This window comes from Carettochelys insculpta, chromosome 1 (assembly GCF_033958435.1).
Source record: "Carettochelys insculpta isolate YL-2023 chromosome 1, ASM3395843v1, whole genome shotgun sequence".
In the NCBI taxonomy this organism is placed as follows: Eukaryota; Metazoa; Chordata; order Testudines; family Carettochelyidae; genus Carettochelys; species Carettochelys insculpta.
Window position 1 is genome coordinate 227,203,606 of NC_134137.1, and position 20,296 is coordinate 227,223,901.

The window sequence follows — 20,296 nt, forward strand, 5'->3', positions numbered from 1 at the left end:
GCCTGCAGATCCTCCTCCTGCCCTCCCGGAGCAGCAGCAGGGCCTCCGCCCCCCGGGGATCTCCGGACCGTGGGAGCGGACCGACAGGTAGGTACCCCTCTCTGGTGGACACCCCTGGGCTTCAGGGGCGGGGGGTAATAGATATGTGTCCAGGGCCCCCCACATGCTCACATGGCCATGGCCCCAAGGACACCAGGGCCATGGCCCTCACAGCACTGCAGCCATCAGCCCGTGCCCCCCCGCACCCCGCATGACAGTGTCATGCCCCATCCCCGGGCCAGGGGGGAGCGGAACCTCGAGGGGCCCCCGGGCGGAGGGGGTGGGACACCCCGCAGCAGCAGCATATGATGGAGTGGGGGGAGTGCAAAAGGGAGACTCAGGCTACATATGAGCCACAGGAGCCGAATAGCTCCCAGGGCCAAAGGAGGATCCTGGGGCTACAGCTGGCAGGTGACACCTCTGCCCTGAACAAACAGGAGGGAGGAGCCGAGCTGGCTTGGAATTGGGGGGCGAGGGCGGGGGCCACAGGTAGAGCCTAGGGGAAGGGAGAGCTGGTAGGCAGCCAGCCTGAGGAGGGGGAAAGCTGCATCCCAGAGGGGCCCCCCTTGGGGTCTTCTCCCCATGACGGGTTGGAAGGACTGTCTCTTCCGACAGCTGGTGCTGTCACTCCTGCCAGAAACTGGGCATCTGTGGCCTAAGAAACCTCTCCTGCTCTCAGACCCTGCAGGGTGAAGTGAGAGTCGCTCCCACCAGGGGACGGGGTGCAGGGCAGGGGGACCCCTGAACCCCATCCATCACAGCAGCATCTCCCGGGGACGGGGATGGGGAACCTGCAGCACAGGGCTGGGGGGACAAAGGCCACGGCTCGGGGCCCACACTAACGCCTGTCTCCATTCTTCTTCCCCCGCTCCTCTCCTGTGTCCTGCACCTGCACCATCAGAAGGACCGGAAGAGAGCGCCGGCGAGGCGTCAGTCGTCCCGGAGAGCCCTCCGGGACCATCGATCCAGGGCAGCCCCTCGGCCGAGGACCGACCGGCCCCGCGGTGGGCTAGACGGCGGACCCCGCGCCTCCAACCGCCGCCGGCGACGGACCCCCAGCTGCTGGCCATCCTCCATCGGCAGCTGGAGGTCTCGGAGCAGCACCTCCAGCTGCAGGAGCGGGCGCTGGCCTGGTGCCAGGAGGCATGGGGGGCCTATATGCAGACATTTAACCGCCTGGTGGACTACCTGGCCCCCCATGCCGCGCCGGCCGAAACATCGCCCGCCCTGCCTGCTCCTGCAGCCCCACCACCAGCTGCTCCGCCCGTCACCGGCCCGTCCGCCGTCGCCCTGCCACGCACCCGCGAGGGCCAGAGCCCCGAGGGACCCCTGGAGCCACCTGACACTCACTGGCCCCCATACCTTCCAGTCCAGCCCACTCCCACCCAGCCACGGACCAGGCTGCGAGCGTGGCGGGGCTCCCGGCCGGCCACGCCCAGTGCTGGGCTATAGGGGCGAGGGGCCCGGGACGTGGCCCCCCCCCTTGTATATAGTTGGACCCTGTTTTTTTGGTCCCCCCGTTTGCCCCGTCCCCCCCATGTAAATAGTTCTCCCCTTTCTCCTCCCTGGTTTTCTTTTTATTATTTATGGCACACAGTTGTTTCTTTGGATTGTTTTATTTTTGTACATATTGCTTTTCTTGAACGTTTGTACCTAGTTTTCTGGTTGTGGTTCACATATTTATTTACACCCAAAAAAAAAAGGTTCGGCAAGAAAAAAAAAAAATTTACGTTCAGCCACAAGTGCGTGCTGTCATTTGTCCAGGACAAGTGGGTGTGGGGGGCGGTGGGGTGCTCCATGGTGTGGGCGGTGGGGCAGGAGTGTGGGGGAGGAAGGGGCGGGCAGTAGGGGGCCTGGGCAGAGTTCACCTCGCGGCCTGTTCGTTGAAGTGGGCCCGCAGGGCCTCCCGGACCCGGGTCCCCTCGGGGTCCACCTGCCGACTGGGGGCAGCAGGTGGCTGGACGTGTGCCCTGACGGCCTCCGCAGCCCAGCCCTGCAGAATGGTCTCCCCCTTGCTCTCAACCAAATTGTGCAGGGCGCAGCAGGCACCCACAATCTGGGGGATGTTGTTGGGGCCCGCATCCAGGCGGGTCAGGAGACATCTCCAGCGTCCCTTCAGGCGGCCAAATGAGCGCTCCACCACCTGGCGCGCACGGTTCAGGCGCTCGTTGAAGCACTCCTGGCTAGCGGAGAGATGGCCCGTGTAGGGGTGCATGAGCCCCGGCCGGAGGGGGTAGGCCGCATCTGCGATGACGCAGAAGGGCATGGTGGTGTCCCCCAGAGGGATCTCCCGCTGGGGGATGTAGGTCCCCGCCTCCAGCCGGCGGCACAGGCCCGAGTTCCGGAAAACCCGGGCGTCGTGGGTGCTGCCAGGCCAGTCCATGTAAATGTCCTGGAAACGGCCCCGGCTGTCCACCAAGGCCTGCAGGACGACAGAATGGTAGCCCTTGCGATTGAGGTATCGTCCGCCACTGTGATGGGGGGCACAGATGGGGATGTGAGTCCCATCCAGAGCCCCGAAGCAGTTGGGGAAGCCCAGGGTGGCAAAGGCAGCGATGGTGGCATCTGGGTCCCCCAGCCTCACGAGCCTGTGCAGGAGCATGGCGTTGATGGCATGCACAACCTGCAGAGAAAGCACATGGGACAGCCCCAATGAGGGGTGAGCAGGGTGTGCGTGGCCCTGCCCTGCCCTGCCCTGCTCTGGCCCCCCTGCCCTGCTCTGGCCCCCCTGCTCTGGCCCCCCTGCCCTGGCCCCCCTTCCCTGCTCTGGCCCCCCTGCTCTGGCCCCCTGCCCTGCCCTGCTCTGGCCCCCCTGCCCTGCCCTGGCCTCCCCCCGTGGGTTCACTTACCTCCATGAAGACAGCCCCGACGGTGGCCTTTCCAACACCAAACTGCTGGCCCACGGATCGGTAGCTGTCCGGAGTGGCCAGCTTCCAGACAGCGATGCCGACCCGTTTCTGCACTCTGAGGGCACGCCGCATGGCAGTGTCCTGGTGCCTGAGTGCGGGGGTGAGCCACTGGCACAGCTCCAGTAATGTCTGCCGGGTCATCCTGAAGTTCCTGAGCCAGTGGTCGTCGTCCCACTCCCCAAGCACCAGCCGCTCCCACCAGTCGGTGCTGGTGGGGTAGCTCCACAGCCGCCGGCGTGTGAGGCGGGGGGTGGGGCGGGGTGCTGCAGGGGTAGGGGTTGAGCCCTGCTGCCCTGGGGGCATCTCCTCCCCTAGGGCAAGGAGGTGCTCAGCTGCCTCCCACATGGCACGGAGCAGGGCAAGCCCTGCTCCTGCCGGGAGGGCTGGGTGGACCTCTAGCTGCTGCTGCTGCTGCTGCTGCTGCTGCTGCTGCTGCTGCTGGGGGTCCATGACTGCGGCGCCCGGGGTCTGTGTGCCTATGGCTCCTCAGGCCGCGTGCTGTGCAGGCTGAGTGTGTCTGGGAGGGGCCCTTTAAGGGAGCGGCTAGCTGTTGCCCCGGAAGCGCTAGTCCGCCCGGTGACCCTGTGTGCAGCTGTGCCTGGCAGCCCTATTTCAATGTGTGCTACTTTGGCGTGTAGACGTTCCCTCGCTGCGCCTATTTCGATGTTGGGCTGCGCAACGTCGAAGTTGAACATTGACGTTGCCGGCCCTGGAGGACGTGTAGACGCTATTCATCAAAATAGCCTATTTTGATGTCGCCACATCGAAATAGGCTACTTCGATGTAGGCTTCACGTGTAGACGTAGCCAATGAGTGAAAAAAGAAGTTACTCACCTCATGCAATAACAATAATTCTTTGAGATGTGTCCCCATGGTTGCTCCACCTTAGGTGTCAGGCTTGCCCTCGTGCCACAGCTCAGAGCTCTTGGTTGTTGTTTTCAGCTTGATCCTGCTTGCATGGGCTCCAACATGCCATTTCGTGCCCTTCTACCACATGCATGGTCTAGACTCAGCCAGTTCCTTGAAGCCACTTTGAATTTGAAACAGAAAAACACAGAGGAGAATCTGAAGCAGGAAGGAAGGCTGAGTGGTGGAGCACCCTGGGTGACACATTTCGAAGAATCATTGTTACTGCACAAATGTGAGTAACTTCTTTTTCTTCTTCAAGTGTCCCCGTGGGTGCTCCACCTTAGGTGACTCAGTAGCAGTACTATCCCCTGAACAGACAAGGAGGCAGGTACCTGATTCAAGTCTTGTCCAGGACAGACAGCACCACAGCAGAGAAGGAGGTTTCCTCAGTCATCTGTCAGTAGATGGCGTAGTGCCTGACAAATGTGTCATAGGATGCCCAGGTTGCAGCCCTGCAGATATCATGAAGGGGGACTCCTCTGAAGAACACTGTCGACGCTGCCAACACTCTAACTGATTGTGCCCTCAGTTGGCACAGTAAGGACATGGCCTGCAGGGAGTAGCAAGTTGCGATGCAGGATGTGATATGGTTAGATAGTCTCTGCGAAGATATCACTTTGCCTTTAGAGCGAAAGGCTACAGACGCCATCAGCCTCTCAGTCCTCTGAAAGGGTTTGGTTCTGTCGATACAGAAGCCTAGAGCCCTTCTAACATCCAATGAGTGCAACTGCACCTCACACGGCAAGGCATGTGGTTTAGGATAAAATGCAGGCAGCACTATTGGCTCGTTAATGTGGAATTCTGAGGCAACCTTGGGGATGAAGCGGGGATGTAATCTGAGTATCACCCAATCCTTGTTGAAAATCATATATGGCGGGTCTCCAGGAAGGCAGACAGTTCGTTCACCCCTCAGGCGGACGTAATCGCCAGGAAGAACACAGTCTTTAATGTTAACAGTCTGAGCAGGGACATGGCCCTAGGCTCGACTGGGACTCTCGTCAGTGTCTCTAGGATGAAGTCCAAACTCCACGAGGGTGCAACAGGCTGCCTCTGTGGGTATAGGTTAGCCAGTCCTTTAAGAAAACGTGCTGTAATTGGGTGAGGAAAGACTGATGTGCCATCAGTTGTGTGCCTGAACACTGATATGGCAGGCAGGTGCAGTTTCAAAGATGCTAATGCGTGATCTTGTTGTTTTAGGTCCAGCAAGTAGTCCAGAATAGAATGGATCTGTGCTTCACTCAGCGACAGTTGCCTGGAGGAGCACCAGATTGTAAATCGCTTCCACTGAGAAAGGTAAATGTTACGTGTATTTTGCCATCTGCTCTGCATGAGGACCTCTTTTACTTGATCTGAGCAGAGGTCGTCAGCACTGTCAACCCAGAAATGAGCCACGCCATGAGGTGAAGAATGTGAGGTGGTGGGTGCATGATCACCTCTTGATTGTGAGTCAATAGATCTATGGCACAAGGCCGGTGCTGCAGCATGTGCAACAACATCCTGTGCAGTATAGGGAACCAGTGCTGGCATGCCTACGCAGGCGCTATCAGTATGAGCTTGGCTCCATCCATGTTGACTTTTTCTAGCACTCTGGGAATTAGCACTATCAGGGGAAACATGTAGAGTAGTGGACCCCTCCAACTGATTAAGAATGAGTTGCCCAGGGAGTCTGGCCCCAAACCCGCTTTGGAGCAGCATGGTTTGCATTGGCAATTCAGATGGGTAGCAAATAAGACTATGACCGGGAATGCCCAACGGTGGAACACATGGAAAAGAATGTCGCAGCTGATCTCCCATTCGTGGTCTAGTGCGAAGCATCTGCTCAAATCATCTGTTCCATATTTTTGAAGCCTGGCAAGTATGAAGCTACCAGAGTTATGTCGTTGCGAATGCACCAGTTCCATTGGCAGATTGCCGCTGCACAGAGACTGGGAGTGTGCTTCTCCTTGGCGACTGATGTAGTACATCGTAGCCATGTTGTCTGTAAGTATTGTGACAGGCATGCCACAAACGCATGGCAGAAAGCGTCTGCAAGAATTGCACACCACTCTGAGTTCCAACAGGTGTATGTGGAGAGACACCTCCATGGTGGACCACCAGCCCCGAACAGACTGGCCATTGAGGTGAGCTCCCCATCTCAGTAGGAAAACATCCATCATTATCAGTACAGTCGGCTGTGGACAATGAAATGGGACACCCATGAGTAGGTTGTCTGGAATCGTCCACCACCACAAGTATTGGAGGACATTGTTTGGCACCATGACCCACTTGTGAGGATCATGATTTATGGGTCTGTATACGGTCGCTATCCAAAGCTGCATGCATTGAAACCACAGATGTGCATTTTGGACGACATAAGTAGTGGCAGTTATGTGCCCCATGAGTTGCAAGCAAGATATGATCTGCACATTATAGCTCATGGAGACCGTGTGGATGATGTCTTGAATAGTATGATAATGCTGGAGTGGAAGGTACACTCGAGCTGTGAGAATCTAGTCTCGCACAGATAAACTCTATGTTTTATGTGGGCCCCAGAGTTGATTTCTGGTCATTTATGATGAGGCCCAATGAGAGAAAAGTGGTCTTTGTAACCTGTATCATATAGTGTCAACTTCTGCTTTAGATGCCTCTTTGATAAGACAATCTTCTAGGCATGGGAAGATGATGCTGTCTAGCTATCGAAGGTGCACCGCAACCACTGTGTGGGTCTTGGAGAAAACCCTGAGAGCTGTGGCAAGGCCAAAAGCTAGGACCTGGTACTGGAAAACTTTCTCGCCCACTACAAATCGTAGAAATTGTCTGTGAGCGGGATCAATGGTTATATGAAAGTAGGAATCTTGTAGGTTGTGAGCCGCAAACCAGTCCACATGATCTAGAGCAGGAATTATGGAGGTCAATGTCACCATTTTTAAACACTGTTTTTGGAGATGATGGTTCAAATTTCGAAGGGCCAGTATGGGTCTCCACCCCCCACGACTTCTTTTGGGTAAGGAGGTACCAGGAATAGAAGCCTCTCCCGCTGAACTCCAGTTTGGGGACAACTTATACCTCCAGAGTAGTGGCACTGCTATGGGCACCCACATGGCCCCCCAGTATGCGAACATTTTTATGGCTAACTTAGAATGATTCCTCAACTCCTGCCCCCTATTGCCCCTCCTTTACTTAAGCTACATCGATGACATCTTTATCATTTGGACCCATGGTAATGAGACTCTAGAAGTATTCCACAGAGATTTTAACAACCTGCATCGTACCATCAATCTTGGCCTTGAGTATTCCACATGAGAGATGCATTTCCTGGACACCACAGTACAAATCTCTGATGGCCACATCAACAAGACTCTCTACTGGAAGTCCACTGGATGCTACACTTACCTACATGCCTCCAGCTTCCATCCCGCACACACCACACGATCCGTCATCTATAGTCAAGTCTTTAGATACAATTGCATTTGCCCTGATCCTACTGACAGAGACTGAAAACTTCAGGACCTCTACTAAGCATTCAGAAAACATAATTACCTACTGGGAGAAGTATAAAAAACAGATTGCCAGGGCCAGATGAATACCCAGAAACCAGCTACTTCAAGATAGGCCCAAGAGGTCAATAACAGAACACCTATTACCTGTAGAATCCAGCTCAAACCCCTTAAATGCATTATTAAAAACCTACAACCTATTCTAGATCATGATGCTACACTCTGGAAGGCCCTAGGTGACAGGCCTGTTCTCTCCAACAGACAACCTCCTAATCTAAGAAAGATTCTCACTAGCAATCATAGGCTACACCACAGTAATAGTAATCCTGGAACTCTTCCTTGCAACAAACCCCGTTTCCAACTTTGTCCACATATTTATTCTGGGGATACCATCACTGAACCTAACCATGTTAATTACAAGATCAAGAGCTCATTCTCATGCACCTCAACCAATATTACATATGCCGTTATGTGCCAGCAATGCCCCTCTACAATGTACATCAGACAAACCGGGCAAACACTTTGCCAAAGAATGAATGGACACAGAGTAGACATTAGGAATCACAATACACATAAGCCTGTCAGCGAGCTTTTCAGTGGATTGGGCCATTCTGTCAAAGACCTGAAAATATGCATCCTACAACAAAGAGACTTTAAAAGCAGATTACATTGGGAGATTTGTGAACTGGGGTTCATACTCAAATTTCACACATTAACACTTGGCATGAACAGAGATAACAATTACCTCACACATTACAAGGATTGCTTCCCTTTCTTTGAATACTAACAGAGATGTTTGTAATTATCTCCAGCAAGACAGTTAACATCCCTACCCTTCACCTCCGCCCCATTCAGTCCTAGGTATTTTATCTGTCAGTTTTTATTGCAATTTTTTTGGACCTCTGTACTATATAACTGTCAGTCTGTACCGGAGATGCTATTGATCTGAAGAAGTTGGTCTGTCCCATGAAAGCTCATCATCTAATAAATCATTTTGTTAGTTTTTAAAGTGCTACTTGACTGCCATTTTGTTTTGTTAGAATACAGACTAACATGGCTACCTCCATGTTACTATTCAGTAGCATGTCAACAAGATGGGGCTTCAACCACGACAGCTCTTATGCTTCCATACAGTAAAAGACAAATATATGCATCTAATATATGCATCTAGTTGTAAATGATATGTAATTAAAATCAATGAAAACAACAAGAAAGAATAAAAGGGAAGTTCTTACGAAAGAGTAAAGTGCGTGTGTGTGTGCGTGCGCGTATGTGTGTTTGTCCCTATCTTCACTGTGCCAGGCTGCAGTAACACAGAGAATGCATAGCTGGTATCTTAACATAGAGGGGAGTTTTTAAAAGTATAAAGGTGCTATACGCAGGAAACAAAAGACAATTTCAGAATTAATACATCAAAATCATATTCCCAGTTTACTTAATAAACCACTGGAGGTCTCCCCTTTGGTAGTAGACCTTTTCATTTGGGTACTTTTTGCACATGCTTTATTAAGCCTATTAATCCTTCAGTCTGATTAAGGAAGTCTTCTTTCCATGCAGTCGAAAAGGCTTACTGCAAAGCCCTAGGAATCAGGTTCTATAATGCAAGTCTTGGTTGCTAATAAACATACCCACAAATCTCAGAGCTGCAGCATCTCTGCTCAGACTTAGGACATGCACTAATGACCCACCATTTGCATTATACCAAATCCAACATTCTGACTGAAAGGCAATGTATCTGGGAAAAAACAAAGAAATCTACTCAGGGCTGCAGCAAGGCAACAAAACATTTACTGATACTTGGAGCTGCTAAGGAGTCCATCACATCAAGGATCTGTTTTAATTTCAATAGCAGTGAAATGCTTTCTAAGGGCAAAATAAATGAATAAATAAATAATCAATGTGGAACAGTGAATAATGAATACTTTTTCTATAAGTGAATGATAAATTAAGAATCCTTCTACAGTGACTACTGATACATACTCTTGATCAACAACTCTTTAGGTGAATATGTGAGTATTTGTGTGGTGAATAGCTATTTCCTATTCCCCTGGACAAAAAGCTGCAAGAGCATAAGAATAGTCATAACGGGTCAGAACAAAGATGCATGTAGCCTAATGTCCTGTCTTCTGACAGTGGCCATGACTGGTACCCCAGAGCGAATGAACAGAAGAGGTAATCATCCCCTCTTGCTAATTCCAAGCCCTGATAAATAGAGGCTAGGGTTACTAACCCTGCCCGTCCTGGCAAATAGAATTTATCTAGCTCTTCTATTAACCCTGTTCCTGTCTTGGTCATCACCACATTCTGTAGTAGAAAGTTCCGTAAGTAAGAGACACAAACATGATCAAACTAAACAGCCATATAGAATGCTCAAGAACACTTGAAAACACATTAGCTATTACAGTATCCTCTATGCTGTTATGTTATGACTGATCTGAACCTGATTCACAAAGATGATATAAAAGGTGAAAAGCCTGCAGAGTGTATCACCAGTTCCCTGAGCTAACAGTCAGGGCTTGTTTCTGTGGACAAGAGCAATAAGCTGAGATTCATGTCTAAAAGAGAGGCCTCAGAACTTTTAAATAAAAATATTGTGATTTCTGGCACATTCTTGTTGCACTTAAAATACATGGGGAAGTAAACAAATTGAAGGATCTGCTAATTTAAGCAGAAATGTCTTGAAATAAAAGTTTTTTGAAAAGTTATCATGATGTACTGGAAGCTCTTTAATGGGTGTCTTTTTGTCTTTAATGGGTGTTTTTTCTCTCTTTACCTGACAAACTGGAACTGCATAAACCCCACTTTTCCCTGAACCCATGGAGCTTTCAGAAAACTACCATCCGAAATTCAGGAAGATAATGGGAATTATTAAATGTGAAGCTCAGAATAAATATGAGCTTTTCTGCTAGGAATTTGGTAGAACTCTCCCTGTAAGGCAGGTGAAATTAGAAGGTTCTGAAGCAGAGGTTGGTCATACTGGTCAGTGTCCTCTCTCTGTGTTCAGCTGTACATGATTCAGGTTCCAAGGAGAGTGCCTTATAGAAAAATCTTCCAGAACTTAATAAGGAACAATGTTTGAACATGGTGACAGAGTCCTATAGCAGGTCTTCAGTTCTCTGTTGCATAGGATATTTTGAACATTCTATGGAAAGGATCTCATTCTCCAGTTCTACTAGCTATTTGAGTAATTTTTATTAATCTCCACTTAATTTCTTTAGAATGCTGTTGACTTTCATAACTGTTAAATCCCACAGAAATTGGCCATAAATAATGTTCCAAACCCATGAAAATTATTATTGCTGAAACATTCTACACAAAACAGTGCCTAGGAGGGTGCGGGGTCTGGGGTGGAAGCGATGAATACATAACTTCTGGGGCTCATTAGCCTGGGGCCAAGAACAGTCAGCCTGATTTGCTGCCACCTAGAAATGAATCTCATTTTACACTCCACTCTGGGATAGAACATGCACAAATGAGTTGGAATATGCAGTGGTCCAATACAGAGGCCCTTCATTTCTGCAGGAATGAGGAATCTAGAGTTAGTACTTAAGCCTGAAATGCTACTTACAGAGATATCTATCACAGCTGAGAACAATTAAATTGTAGGCATATAAATAAAATTAACTGGTTTCTCTTGCTTTTCTGCACTTCTGTAACTGAGATAAGAGTTTACTTTTAAAACTGCATTCCAGATTTGCAGGATACCTAAAAATAGCCTCCTAAATTCACATTAGGGCACCTGAATAAAAGTTGTGTGGTTTTAAGATATCCAAAGAGCACAGCATCTTTCATTGAAGGCAGGTTATGATGCTATAAGGAGACCTATGAGAAGTTTTACCACTAGGAGGCATTCACAGTCTGTTCCCATGAGATGAAATAGATTCTGGGCTGGAAGTTGGCACAACTGATTAAAAGACCTTTAAACTAGAAACTTAGAGAGATGGTTGGTAGATGCTCATGTAATCTTCACGCCTGATTCTAACACTGACCGGGGGAAAATAAAGTAAGAAAGGGACAACAATGGAAACTGGAACTGCAGTGGATAGGAGAACAAGAAGATAGATAGTAGTGATACTAGTGAAGCTAACAGTCATGTAAGTGGCACTGGCAGCAGAACGACTGTACCCGGTCCAATAAGGAACATGGACAAAGCCAAGCAGAAACAAAGGTGTTTATACACCAGCACAAAGAGCCTGAGTGACAAAATAGAGGAATTAGAACTACTGGTGCAAGAAGTGAAATCAGATATTATAAGGATAACAGAAACATGGTGTCATAGGAATCATGACTGGAGAACAGGAATCGAAGAGTATGTGCTGTTCCGGAGAGACAGAAATAAAGGCAAAAGTGGTTGAGTAACATGTTATCTACTAATGATGAGAGAGACTGTAAAGAAATTAGAAGTGATGGAATGGATAAGACAGAGTCTGTTTGGGCCAAAATCACTTTGGGCAAGAAAGCTACAAGAGGTTCCCATGGGACAGTGCTTGCAGTATGCTACAGGCCCCCATGATACGGTCTTGATGTGGATAGAGAGCCCTTTCATGTGTTTAATGAAATAAATACTACTCAGAATTGTGTTATTATGGGAGATTTTAACTTTACAGATATAGATTGGAAGGTAAATGCTGCGAATAATAGTCGGCCCATATTTTCTGCATGTGATTGCTGACAGATTTTTTTCACACAAATAGTTGTTGCAGCAAGAGATGATAGCATTTTAGATTTGATGTTGATGAACAGCAAGGACCTCATAGAATAGCAGGTTTTAGGGGCCAACCTCATTTCAGATTATCTTGAGCTAATTCTGTTTAAACTATATGGAAGGATGGAGAACAATATATTTGGATCTGGAGTCTCTGGCTATGGTTACACAAAAAGTTTTGCCAGCAAAACCCCAGTTTTGTCTATAAAACTTGTGAAGCATGCATACACAAAATGCATTTTGTTGACAGTATCTGGACAAAACAAAGCACTTTTGCCAGCAGCATTCTGCCTCAACACTTTGAGGCATTACACTTCTGTCAACAGATTCTGTAGATAAAAAAGCTGTGTAAACCACCTCAAGGGGGTCTCTCTGACAGACAGGGTATCCACAAGGGGCAGCTCTGTCTGCTGTGCTGCCAAGGGCCTGTTTTGTCGAGAAAGCAGCCAGGCAATTCAGCTGCTCTGTTGACAAAGTGGAGTGCTCTTCCAATTGGTTTGTGTGTGTGGCTGCACTCTGTCAACAGAAGTTTTGTTGTGAAATCTTTTCTGACAGTGACTTCTGTTGACAGAGTGCTGTAGTGTAACCATAGCCTTTGATTTCAAAAGAGCAAATTTTAAAAAATTAAGTGAATTAGTTAGGTAAATGGACTGGACTGATCAGCACAAAGATCTGAATATGGGGGAGGCCTAAAATTACTTTAAATCAAAGTTGCAGAAGTTGTCTGAATCCAAAATCCCAAACACAGGAAAAAAATCCACGGGGAAGGTTGCAGACCAAGCTGGATGAGTAAGCACCTAAAATAGATGATTAAGAGAAAGTAGAAAGCCATGGAAGAGGGCCAGGAAAGCTAGTTCTTAGAGGTCAGAAGCCTACTGACTGCTATACTTACCTACACGCTTCTAGCTTCCATCCTGCACACACAACATGATCCATCGTTTACAGTCAAGCCCTTAGGTACAATCACATCTGTTCTGATCCTACTGACAGAGACCAAAAACTACAAGATCTCTGCCAAACATTCATAAACCTGAATTACCCACCAGGAGAAGTAAGAAAACAAATGGACATGGCCAGATGAACACCCAGAAACCAACTACTCCACAATAGGCCCAAAAAAGCCAATAACCGAACACCACTGGTCATTACCAACAGCTCCCAACTCAAACCACTGCAACGCATCATTAAAGACCTACAACCTATCCTAAATCATGATGCCACACTCCAGAAGGCCCTAGGTGGCAGGCCTGTTCTCTCTTATAGACAACCTCCCAAACTTATGAGGATTCTCAGTAGCAAACACAGGCCATACCACAATAACACCAATCCTGGAACTACCTTGCAACAAGCCCTGTTGCCAGCTTTGTCCACTATCTATTCTGGAGATATCATCGCTGGACCTAACCATCTTATTCACAGAATCATGGGCACATTCTCCTGTTCCTCAACTAACATAATCTATGCCATCATGTGCCAACAATGACCACACACCATGTATATAGGACAGACTGCAAACACTCTTTGACAAAGAATGAATGGACACAAACAGGTATCAAAAAACTCCTAACATACAAACCTGTCAGCCAGCACTTTAATGGAGTGGGCCATTGAGTTAATGACCTGAAAGTCTGTGTTTTACTGAAAAGGAACTTTAACAACTGTTCACAGAGGGAACTGTTTACACAGGGAATGCTCAGAACTGTCATTTATATTTAAATTTGACATATTAATACATGGTTTGAATGGGGACAGCAATTAGTTGGCCCATTATAAGGACTCTTTTTCATACGTTGTTTTATCTAACTCAACTTCCCCACCCCTCTCCTGCCGCTTCTCTGCTCTTTTGATTTGACAACCTAGGTGACAATTTTTCTGATTTGTCAACCTTGATAACAATTTTTGGACCTCTGTGCTTTATATATTGAGTCTGTTCTGGTATGGCTATGATCTGAAGAAGTGGGTCTGTCCCACGAAAGCTCATCACCTAATAAATTATTTTGTTAGTCTTTAAAGTGCTACATGACTGCTTTTTTGTTTTGATAGGTCAGAAAGTGTAACTGCCAAAAGCCAAGCAGAGCTGGAGCTTGCAAAGCAAATTAAAACCAACAGTGAAAGGTTACATGGCCATATCAATAAAAAGTAAATAAGAAGAGTAGAAGTGGAACTGCTAAGCACTGAGGATCGGTTGAGATTAAAGATAACGTAGGCACAGAAGCAGCATTTCTTGAACTGAGGTCCACAGGGGTACCCCAAGGCGTTTACAAGTCATGTCTGAAATTTCACAGAAGTCATAAAAATTAAGTTTATAATTTTTTTGTACAATTAAATTTATGGCCACATTTGAAACTGTAAAAATATTTTATGCAAAACCTAATTTTATAGTGCAAGAGTGGCAGCTGCAGGATCTGTATTCAAAATGTCACTAAAATTGACAGTAATGCCGTATCAGTCACATTGCAGCTAGCCCCTTATGTGATTAAACATCACAGGGTGGCACACTTTCAAATGGCAACTTTATTCCCAGCTGGTTGTTCATGGTGGAATAAGACAATCCATAACCATCATAATTTATATGGTTTGAGTGCTGGACTGCTAAACCCAGGATTGTGAGTTCAATCCTTGAGGAGGCCATTTAGGGGTCTGGGGTAAATAGATTTAAAAAAAAAAATTGCCCAGGATATTGTTTGGTCCTGTCAAGAGGGCAGGGGACTGGACTTGATGACCTCTGAAGCTCCCTTCTCATTCTGCGGGATACAATATGATAGATTATATACCTCCATTGAAGCCTGTATTCTTAACTTAGCTTTGTGATACCATATTATACATATGTTTTCTGCTTTTTAAAATTTTTAGTATTATGATATGTTCCACAATTAGTTATGGATTGCTGGTTAAAATCAGGTTCATTATTAAAATTAAAAATAATGATGGTGACTCAAATGAAGGTGCATCATGCTCAAGCAAAATTACTTAAACACGCAAACTAAAATGCAAAATACGTAAGTATTGGGATGAATACTTATTGTTTGGATTCACAAGTCAGATCCTGAAGATGGGCAGAAATCACAGTGTGTTCTCTATTATGAATTTATTTTCCTGCGAATGCATGAAAGCACCCAAACTTTGCCAACATATAGAAACAAAACATAAGCAACATGAACAAATCTGTCAATTTTTTCTAAAACAAACAGCAAGAACTGTGTGCAAGCAGAAACTGACAGAAAAACTCACAACTGGTTGTAATAACAAGTAATACTTAGTTTGCTTCTCAGTAAATATCACTACTAACAGCAAAGCCAGGGAAACATCATGCTATCGCAGAGAAATTAATTTTACCTGCTTCAAAAGCAGTGACCAGTTTAATGCTAGGGGACAAAAACGCAAAAGATTTAAATTTGATCTCACTATCCAACAACACTGCCAAGCACAGAATCGAAGATATGTCTGGAATATAAAAGAGCAGTTAATCACAAGGGTATGCCAACAGTATTCACTGTGACTGGATGAAAGTACAGACATTTCTGGCAATGATAATTTGCTGGCATTCATTCAATATAATTTGATTCTAAAATTAATGAAGATTTCCTATTTTTCCATGTATTACCAACACGTACTACTCCTGAGGCTGTGTTTAGCAATTTGAATGATTTCATAGTAACAAATTCAATTGAGTGGTTAACATGTATAAGAATTAGTACTCATGGGGCTTTTGCAATGTCCGAAAGTACAGTGGATTCGATTTGTTGCATGTGTTAAGGATCTCATACCTACAGGTATGTGGAATCACTGTTACTTATACAGAGAATCATTAGCTGCTAGAAAAATGTCAAGAAAAGTGAAGATGCTGCTGGATGAGGTGGTGAAAGTGGTCAACTTCAAAGCTCATCCATGAAATTCCTTCATCTTTAATGTTGTTTGCAATGACATGACAATACAGACTGCAGTTTACCCCTAACCAAATAGGAATAAGGGGATTTCAAAGTGTACGGGGTCCTTTCGAAAAGGACCCCATGTAGACGAGCCGTGCACAATGGAAAGCAACACTTTTGAAGTGTCACGGCCGCCATTATGCTAATGAGGTGCTGCATATTCATTGCAGTGCCTCATTAGCATATCCCAAAGTGTCTCATTACCTTCCCCCTTTCGAAAGCATTTTATTAGCTGATCTGAGAGTCAGACAATGACCAAATGTATGGGAAGGCTTTTTCTCCTGTCTAACTTGCTTCAAAAATATAAAGCCCTACCTCCCTGAGGTGCAGAACCTACGATTGAACCCGGGAGCAATTTACAGGCAAGATGAGAAAAACACTAAGGCTGGGTCTACAAGGAGCCGCTCTCCTGGAAGCTCCATGCTAATGAGCAGCCTCGCAATCGCAAATGGCTGCTCATTAGCATGGTCCCATGGCTCATTAGCATAGCTGCACAAGATCTCGCTCTTGGCAGATGGGGGTGCCGACAGTAAAGAGGCCGTGTGGACATGCCCATGCTGGCAAAAAGTATGAATTTTTTCAGGCATAAGGAGCTGGCAACAGAGGGGCTTTTTGCCAGCACGGGCAGATCCACATGGCTTCTTTACTGCCAGCACTCTCCTCTGCCGAGACCGATATCTCATGCAGCTATGCTAATGAGCCGTGTGACCATGCTAATGAGCAGCCATTTGCAATTGTGAGGCTGCTCATTAGCATGAAGCTGCTGGGAGAGTGGCTCCATGTAGACCCACCCTAAGTGTCTGCAATTTTATACTATGTACAGCATGGACAAGGCAAGTGTACCACTGCTCTATGCAATGAAATAATATTAGCTGATGCTATCCAAGCTGCTCATCATCTGAAGCAGGAACAGGAGTCATCTCAATGTCTTGTGAATGTTCCTCTGATGAATAAACCTGCTGAACAGATTTCAAATGAACCAGTGGTTTTGTATAACGACACGTCAGTACTGCAATCTGATATAACTAAAATGAAAACCTCAGAATATTAACCAAAGCCAGATGATTGTCTTTTACAGAGATCAACCATTTTTATGCTTCAGTTGGTTCAGAATTGTCTTTTGGTTGATAGGCAGAGGCATATAATTCAGCCAGCAATGAGGATCATTCGTCACAGAGCTGTTGCTACTGACATGCAAAACATGCAGCTGCATAGAGCACCATGAAATCCAGGACACCAAATTGCTTCAAATTTCATGATGCCTTGTGCAACTGGGCACAACATACGGGTTCCAGCAGCCTCCTGCCCCATCCCCTGGCTGGCTCTTCCCATTTTGGGCTGCACCGAGCCCCTGGTCAACAGGTGGCAGTGAGTAGTGTGAGTGCATGCGGGAGAATTCAGGAAGAGCAGAGGGGGTCCACACACCTGTGGCTGCAGACAAGTTGTGGTTTCCCCTTCCAAGTGCCACCTCTCTCTGGTCAGCTACATAGCCGCCCTCTGCTCTTTCATCCCACACTCGTGCCTCCTGCCTGCTTCCCTGAGGCTGTAAGGTGAGCACTCACCCTGCCCTGCTTAGTGTTGCCAATTCTCCCAATCGATTGGACCAGATGCCATTTGTGGCAATGATGCCCAGTCTGTCTGGTCTGAAAAAGTTGGCAATCCAACTCCTGTGCGCCCTGCCCTTCCTCTGCCACTGCAGCCGTCCCTCCCCGATAGGGCAACAGCGTTGGAGAGATGATCCTGATCCTTCAGAAAAAACTCAAACAAGGTGCCTCTCAACAGCAGGGTGCATACGCTTTAACAGCTCCAAAATGTTTACACCACTGCACAGCCCTGTTGCACAGCTATACCATGAATTTGGGTCTCATGATTTAATTGACAAACTACTCTTTCATGGTTTCTGAATCACTTATCATGAGCTCAGGCAGTTCATCACCAATGCTACAATAGAAAGACTCCAGGGAGGAGAGTTCATTCCAAATGGAATTATATCATTTCATGCTGATGGAAATCTCATCCAGGAAGAAGATGATAACATAGACAACATAGAGACCACTGATGGAAAGAATACTTTGGGACAGAAGGACAGACAAGCCTTGTCTGCAGCAAGGAAGTTGGTAGCAGTGCTGTGTGACCAAAGTGAGGAAAAAAAGAGACACTCACAAACTACATCTACACTAGAGATCTTTGTTGACAAAACCTCGGTTTTGCCAACAAAACTCACGTAGTGTCCACACTAAAAATGTATTCTCTTCACAGTAAGTCGACAGAACATGGCACTTCTGTCAACAGACTTCTACCTCTCCCCCACAAGGCAGAATGCCTTTCTCGATAGAATCTGTTGACATGTCAACAGAAACTGTGTGTACACTCTGGGGGACCCTCTGTCGACATACAGGGCTGCCGGGGTCTGGCTGGCAGTTCTGTCAAGAGACCGCTCTGTCAACAGAGAGGATTGACAGAGCAATCCGCTTTGCAGTTTGGCCGCAATCTGTTGACAGAAGTTTTGTTGGAAGATATCTTCTTACAGTAACTTCTGTTGGCAGACCCTTCTAGTGCAGACATAGATACAGAGATCAGAACTGATCATACCTTGATTTGCCCATCAAAAAGCACAAATCACTAGCCAAACTCCCACTGTGTAGGACAGTTTTGAAAAGCAAGTCAAAAAAGCATCTTGGCAAACAAAGATCTGGATACTTTTGCACATTTAATATAAGAATTAATTAATTTAATTATGTTGAAAAAGCCGAATGCACTATATGCAGGAATCAATTGGATTAAATAATACTGTTTCATAGAGATTTAAAATTAGCTATGCTGTTAAAAATACTCGAGGAAAAAGAGCTACATTCTAAGACGACCTGAAAGGCAATATAGTAATATGTGGACTGCAATCAATTGGCTGCTATTTCACTATGCACCAGATTTATTTACTAACACCTGGGAAACAATATTATTTTAACCTTGATGACTTCAAAAAAGAAAAGGAAAATGCACATTACTTCTTGCAAAAAAGGCAATCTTGCAATTATGCTTTGTGTGAAACTAAAAAAAATAAGCATAGCAGTTGGAGTTTTTTAACAAGTTGTTTATTTTAAAAAATATCATAAGGAAAGCTGTAAAAATCTTAAAAACAGATCACTTTGGGAACTGGTGCATCTTAGGTGCTGTTTGTGCAAAGCGTTTTAGATGACCAGTTTCAATTTCTGATGGTTTTAACACTGTTGTATCAAGATAAAACTTCCTCATCTAGAGCTTCGGTTAAGTCTTTTTACATAAACTGCTGTCAAGCCACGTGGGCTATTGCAACCTCAGAAAAACACCTATTGATATTTTTTGTTTGTTCTTTCAATTGTGTTTCTTTTGTGTTCAGGCACCAATGCAAAAACTCATTTTAGCTTTCATTTGCTACAGACAAAAAATTTTTCTCTGGCATTTAATTTCAAAAGGGGTAAAGGCCAGAGGCCGTGTCTACACTAGCCCAAAACTTCGAAATGGCCATCTAAATGGCCATTTTGAAGATTACCAATGAAGCGCTGAAATACATATTCTATGCCTTATTAGCATGCAGGCGGCCACGGCACTTTGAAATTGCCACAGCTTGCTGCCGTGTGGCTCGTCCAGACGGGGGTCCTTTTTGAAAGGACGCCGCCAACTTCGAAATCCCCTTATTCCTATCAGCAGATCAGCTGTGTAGGCTGATAGTATGTGTGGGCTTTTGTAGACGTAGCCAGAGTGACTAGATCAAAAACGCTGTAAGCTGCATGGAAGCTTCTCAAAGACACTATAACAGAGGCCCAACTTAAATGTATACCTCAAACTGAAAAACATACTGAGACTGAAAAAAGAGCCACCATGAGTTGACACCCATGTAAAACAACCAGTGAGGGATAAAAAGGCATCTTTCAAAAGGTGGAAGGCAAATCCTAGTGAGGTAAATAGAAAGGAATACAAACACTACCAAATTAAGTGTAAAACTGTAATAAGAAAAGCCAAAAAAGATTTTGAGGAACAGCTAGCCAAAAGCTCAAAAAGTAATAACAAAATGTTTTTTAAATACATGAGAAGCAGGAAGCCTGCTAAAAAACCAGTGGGTCCCCTAGACGATACAAATATAAAAGGAGCAATCAAGGACAATAAAGCCATTGCGGAGAGACTACATGATTTCTTTGCTTCAGTCTTCATGGCTGAGCATTTTGGGGAGATTCACAAACCTGTACCGTTTTTTGTGGGAAATGAAATTGAGGAACCATCCGAGATTGAAGTGTCATTAGAGGAGGTTTTGGAACAAATAGATAAACTTAATGTTAACAAATCACCGGGACC